The sequence below is a fragment of the Prionailurus bengalensis genome, chromosome A1, assembly GCF_016509475.1.
Source record: "Prionailurus bengalensis isolate Pbe53 chromosome A1, Fcat_Pben_1.1_paternal_pri, whole genome shotgun sequence".
Lineage (NCBI taxonomy): Eukaryota > Metazoa > Chordata > Mammalia > Carnivora > Felidae > Prionailurus > Prionailurus bengalensis.
Genome location: NC_057343.1, coordinates 125,852,053 through 125,858,052, shown reverse-complemented (window position 1 = coordinate 125,858,052; position 6,000 = coordinate 125,852,053).

Sequence of the window (6,000 nt, the reverse complement as noted above, 5' to 3'; positions counted from 1 at the left end):
CAATTCACCCATTCAAAATGTACAATTCAATGGATTTTAGTACCTTCACAGAACTGGGCAGCCATCACCACAATGAATGTTAGAATATTTTATCATCCCCAAAAGAAACACAGCAACCTCCAATCCTTCTGCCACCAAACTCCCCATCCCCTTCCGCACTCTAGGCAACCACTATTCTACTTTCTGTTTCAATGATTTGCCTGCCTATTCTGGACATGTCTTCTTGTAAATGGAATTAGACAATGTGTGGTCTTCTGTGACTGGCTTTTTTCATGTAGCATGATGTTTTCAAGATTCATCCATGTTGTAGCATGTTTCAGTGCTTCATTCCTTTTTGTTGCAAAATTATATTCCATCATATGAATATACCACATTTTATTTATCTTTTCTCCCGTTGATGAACATTTGGGTTGTGTCCTCTTTGGGGCAGTTACATACAATACTGCTAGGATATTTGTATATAACTTGTTGTGTGGACATATGTTTTCATTTGTCTTGGGTGTACACCTAGGAGTGGAATTGCTGGGTCATGTGGAAGTCTATACCCAACCTATTGAGGAACCTCCGGACTGTTTTTCAAAGCAGCTGCAGAATTTTACATTCGCACCAGCAGTGTATAAGGGTGCCAGTTTTCTACATCCCTGTCAATACTTGCTATCATCTGTCTTTTTGATTATGGCACCCTACTTCCCACTATTGGCTCCTAGAGCCTGTTTGGCTCACTGACCTTAGAAATCCTGCACTTCCTTGATTTCAGGCATCTTCTGGGTTTCCTGTAAAAGTCATTCTCCATCACACTGGCAGACTCCTTGACTTCCTCCACTAAGGAATAAGGCTGGCAGATATTGGGGTTCTCAGATGCTACCCCCAAAATAAAAGAGGAGAGAAAGAGGAAGGTTAAATGTGACTGACAGTACCCCTTTTCTTTCTCTTCTACTCCAGTTGCTGGAATGACCAGCTGAGGGACCGAGGAAGGGCTGAACTGAGGATGGGACAGCAATCATTCTGGAATTCCAACCTGAGAGTGGCAAGGATGAGATGGAACAGCCAGTGCAATGATCAGTTTAGAGGTGGACTCTCATTTCCTTTGGTCTTTTTATTTGCTGCAAAGGGGAAGGGAGAGGAGTCTCCGCATTAGGTAAGGTAGTAATAAATAACTGGTTTTTGCTGACAGTAACTTACAACTGATAATGTTTATCATTCCTCTTTTCAATGACTTCTCTTTTATGGCTGGTTTATTTAGAAACAACTGTTGGTGTTAGTACCTTCTATGCATTCCAGGCTGAAGAGTCCTGGTTTGGCGTGAGGCAGATTTCAATAGTACCACAGCTGAAAGAGAAAACCTGTCAGCACAAAGAGAAAGGCCATCAGAAAAGTCATGGATTGTGTTTCTGTTTAACCCTCTTTTCTTAGGCTGGGATGACTTAAGTAGAGGTTTCTGACTTGGAAAATTGACTTGCGTTTGAATCTCTCAACCGTACTTGAATTTTACCCTGGGAAACCAGGCTCAGTGAGTACACTTATTTCAGTAACAATTCTATACACAGCTGAAGGCTTTACTTAACAACCATTTAGATTCAGGAATAGATTAAATCCATTAACTAAGCCAGTGTTTTCTCCCTCACTGTGGTTATTAACCAAATTGCTAGCATTAGGTGTAACACAGAAAACCATGTTTAAAGATAACCTACACCTACCGTTTTAGCATTTTTATTTTAATGTGCATGATTAGGACATACATTCTGAAACTATATAGTTTTGTAGAATTCAAGTATAAACTTTTAAACGTCAACTTTCTTGAGGTATAATTCACTTAACATTTAAGTGCACCACCTATTTAAAAAAATTTTATTTTGGGGGAGAGAGATCACAAGCAGGGAGGGGCAGAGAGGGAGAGAGAGAGAGAGAGAGAGAGAGAGAGAGAGAGAGAGAGAGAATACCAAGCAGGCTCTGCACTTCCAGCTCAGAGGGCTCATTCCTACGAAGTGAACCATGAGATCATGACCTGAGCTGAAACCGAGAGTCAGATGTTTAGCTGACTGAGTCACCCAGGTGCCCCTAAGTGCACCCATTTTAAGGGTACTGATTAGTGAGTTATACATTTGTGTAACCACTACTATGATCAAGATATGGAGCATCTCTATCACCTTTCCTCCTGTCCTTTACTGTCAGTCCCCACACACTTTCCAGTCCCAGGCAAACACAAATTTACCTTCTTTTCCTAGATTAATTTTGTATTTTGTGAATTTAATATAACTGGAACCAGAGTGTTTTTGAGATTCATCCATGTTGTTACTTGTATCTGTTTTCATACCTTTTTACTGCTTGATGTTATTTCTAGTGTATGGATGTACCAAAATGACAAATTAAAGTTTATCCTAGGAATGAAGGATTGGATAAACATTGAAAATCACCAATTACCAGAATAAAGGTGAAAAAGAATGTGATCATCTCAATATATGCAAAAAAGTTACTTGACAAAATTTGTCACCCATTTGTAATAAATATTCTAAGCAAACTAGTAATAGAAAGGAAATATCCTTAATATGATAAAGGGCGTTTACAGGAAACATCATACTTAATGGCTATATTAGTTATCTAAAACTGTGTAAAAAATTACCCCAAAACTTAGCAGCTTAAGCAATAAACACTTAACGTCTCACTATTTCTTAGGGTTAGGGATTTGAGTGCAACTTGGTAGAGTAGTTCTAACTGAGATTCTCTCATGAGGTTGCATTCAAGATATCAGCTAGGATTATGTCATCTGAAACCTTGATTAGGGCTGAAGGATTTGCTTCCAAGATAGCTCATTCACAAAGCTGTTGGGATAAGCCTTCAGGTCTTTACTACTTGAAGGAGGCCTTAGATCCTCACCATATGCATCTCTTCATAAGTCTTCTCATGGCTTGACAAATGGCTTCCCCCAGAGTAGTGATCCAAGAAAAAGAGAAAGCAAGAAGGAAGCTACAATACCATTTATGACCATTTATGAAGTCACATATAGCCTTTCCACCAGAATCTATTCATTAGAAGCAAGTGACTACTGCTCACATTCAAGGGGAGGGGGAAAGACTCCACCCTCTGAGGGGAGGAGTATAAGAGAAACAGTGACTATATTTCAAAACCACCACAAAGGTAAAAGATGAGATGCTTTCCCCCAGGAATATCAGGAACAAGGAAGAATAAATACTTTCAACATTTTAATTCAACATTATCCTGGAGGTCCTAGCAGTCACAATAGAGCAAGAAAAATAATAAGATATGGATCAGAAAGGTAGAAGTAAAACTGTCTTTATTTGCAGATGACATATTTGTGAAAATAGAAAATTTTAAGGAGTCTACAAGAAGCCACTAACATATAAATAAAATTTCCAAAGTTGTATGATACAAAATTAATATACAAAATTTAATTGAATATCTATATACTAGCAAAAATCAATGGTAAAATGAAAATTTTAAATGCCATTTAAAATAGTATCAAAAATACATAAAATATTTGGGGTTGAGTTTAGTAAAAGATGTACAAGATCTATACATTGAAAACCATAAAACTTTGCTGGGAGAAACTAAATGAGACTTAAGTTAATGGAGAGATATGTTGTGTTCATAAATTGGAAGAGTTGCTGTTGTTCAGATAGCAATTCTCTCCAAATTGATCTATAGGTTCAATACAATCTCAAGCAAAATACTAGCAGGAATTTTGTAGAAATTGATGAACTGATTCTGAAATTCATATGGAAATAAGGATAGTGAATAGCCAAAATAATTTTAAAAAAGAACAAAGATGAAGCCTTTCACTACCTGATTTCAAGGTTTATTACAAATTTTATTATTATAAATTATCAAGAATTGTCTTATCCAATTTCAAGATTTATTATGAATCTTATTATTATAAGTCATCAAGAATCATGAAAAAATATATGGACCCTAGTAATAGGCATTATACACATACAATTTTTCATAAATATATATGAATTGAAAAAAAATTTTGATATATATATGAACCATCAAAAATATGTACATATCTATATCTGTATCTATATCTATATCTATATCTATATCTATATCTATATCTATATTTTGAGAAAGGTGCCAAGTTTTTTCAATGGGGAAAGTTTTTCAACAAGTGGTGTTGGGACAACTGTGTATCTATATTGAAAAAAAAAATAACCTTGACCCTTAACTCACACCATATATAAAAATTAACTCAAAATGGGTCATAGGCCTCAATGTTAAAGTTTAAACTATAACATACTTTTAAAAACAATATCAGAGAACATCTTGGAAAACTTTGAGAAGACAAAAATTACACAGGCTACAAAAAGCACCAACCATAAGAGAAAAAAATTAATACATTGGACTTCATCAAAATTAAAATCTTTGTTCTTCAAGTGTAAATGCAACCAAGAGAATAGCAGGGATTAGGGGGGAGAAGGCAGTGTATACACCAGATACTACGTTGGTGAAGGACAGTGGCCATGTAATCAGTAAATGACAGTGACCAGGAATGAAGATAGTATGAGTGAATATTAGGATTCTCAGAGGGTGGAGCATCCTGGCTTCCTACCAGAGGAACAAGGACATGGACCTCACCTCCTGACCCTGAAGTTTGTATGGTCTGAAAGGGTGATGTCCTGGGTGGGTGGGGGCAGTGGGGGATCAGGAGAAGAGCAAATTTCAGTTAAGGCAGGTGGTGGGGAGAAATGCCCAGGGAAGTGGTTCAGGATATAAGGGGTGTGTAGATCACAGAGTAGGACTCGTGGAGGCTTGGTGGAAGAGTTTGGGAGGAAAAGAAGACATGTTAAGAAGGAGAGATTCTGAGGATATAGGACAGGAGAGGCATATTTTGGACTGCAACTGCAGGAAAACTTCCTCCTCCCAATCTCCTAAAGCAGTGGTCTTCAAACTTTTTTGCTTCAATAGTCTCACATAAGATTTTTAAAACCTCCTTTACTTTTGTTGTTGTTGTTTTTATTCAAGTATAACTTTTCTGGGGCACCTGGGTGGCTCTGTTGGTTAAGCATCTGACTCTTGATTTCAGTTCAGGTCATGATATCATGGTTCATGAGATCAAGCCCTACATCAGGCTGTGCACTGACAGCACAGAGTCTGCTTGGGATTCTTTCTTCCCCTCTCCCTGCCCCTCCTCCACTCACATTCTCTCTGTCTCTTTCAAAATAAAAATAAAAATAAATTTTAAATATAACTTTTCTAAGGTACCTAAATCTTAAATGTACAGGCTCAGTGAACTTTTCCATATTTATACACTCATGTTATCACCATCAAGATGAAGATGTAGAACATTTCCAGCACTAGCAGGTTCCCTCATGTTCCCTTCTTGTTGATACCTGCCCTCTCCCTCCTGTAGGTAATCACTCTTCTGACTTCTATCACCATCATCTCATATTTTTCAGTTCACATGAAGATTTTTCTACTATAAATCTAAAGAATTTCAAAGGATGTCACTCCTGGCATATTATATAGTGTACCTTGGCCTGCAGATTGAACCTATTTCGTTTCTGGAAATGTCTGCTATCTAATCTAAATGGCAAAGCCAGTCTTCATTCTTAAACCAATTAGCCAGATTGAATTTTCAGTCAGAAGGAGTCTGACTTCATTTATCAACTCATATATATGTGTTCCTAGGTCTCCCTGTGATGGATTTATCTTACTTTTGGATTCCAATTCTAAAATATATAAATGGGTGCATAAAGCTCAGGGGCTTGCCAGACGGTTTGTTACCTGCTTGAACCAAGGCACTGATGCTTTATCAATTTTATGAAGCTCTTCTGCTTTGCCCTCAGGGAACTGCCTCACAGATGCTCCTCACAGGAGAGAGCACACAATCTCATGTCCTTTTTTTTAGGTGCTCTCTAGGTTTTTCAACTTGGGCAGGTTTATATGGGATTTGGGAGAAGGGTCATCAGGAAAGGAAGGCTGGAAAGGAGAATTGGCAGGCTGTAGCAGCCCAAAGTCAGGAAAGAGTACAAATGGAAACTA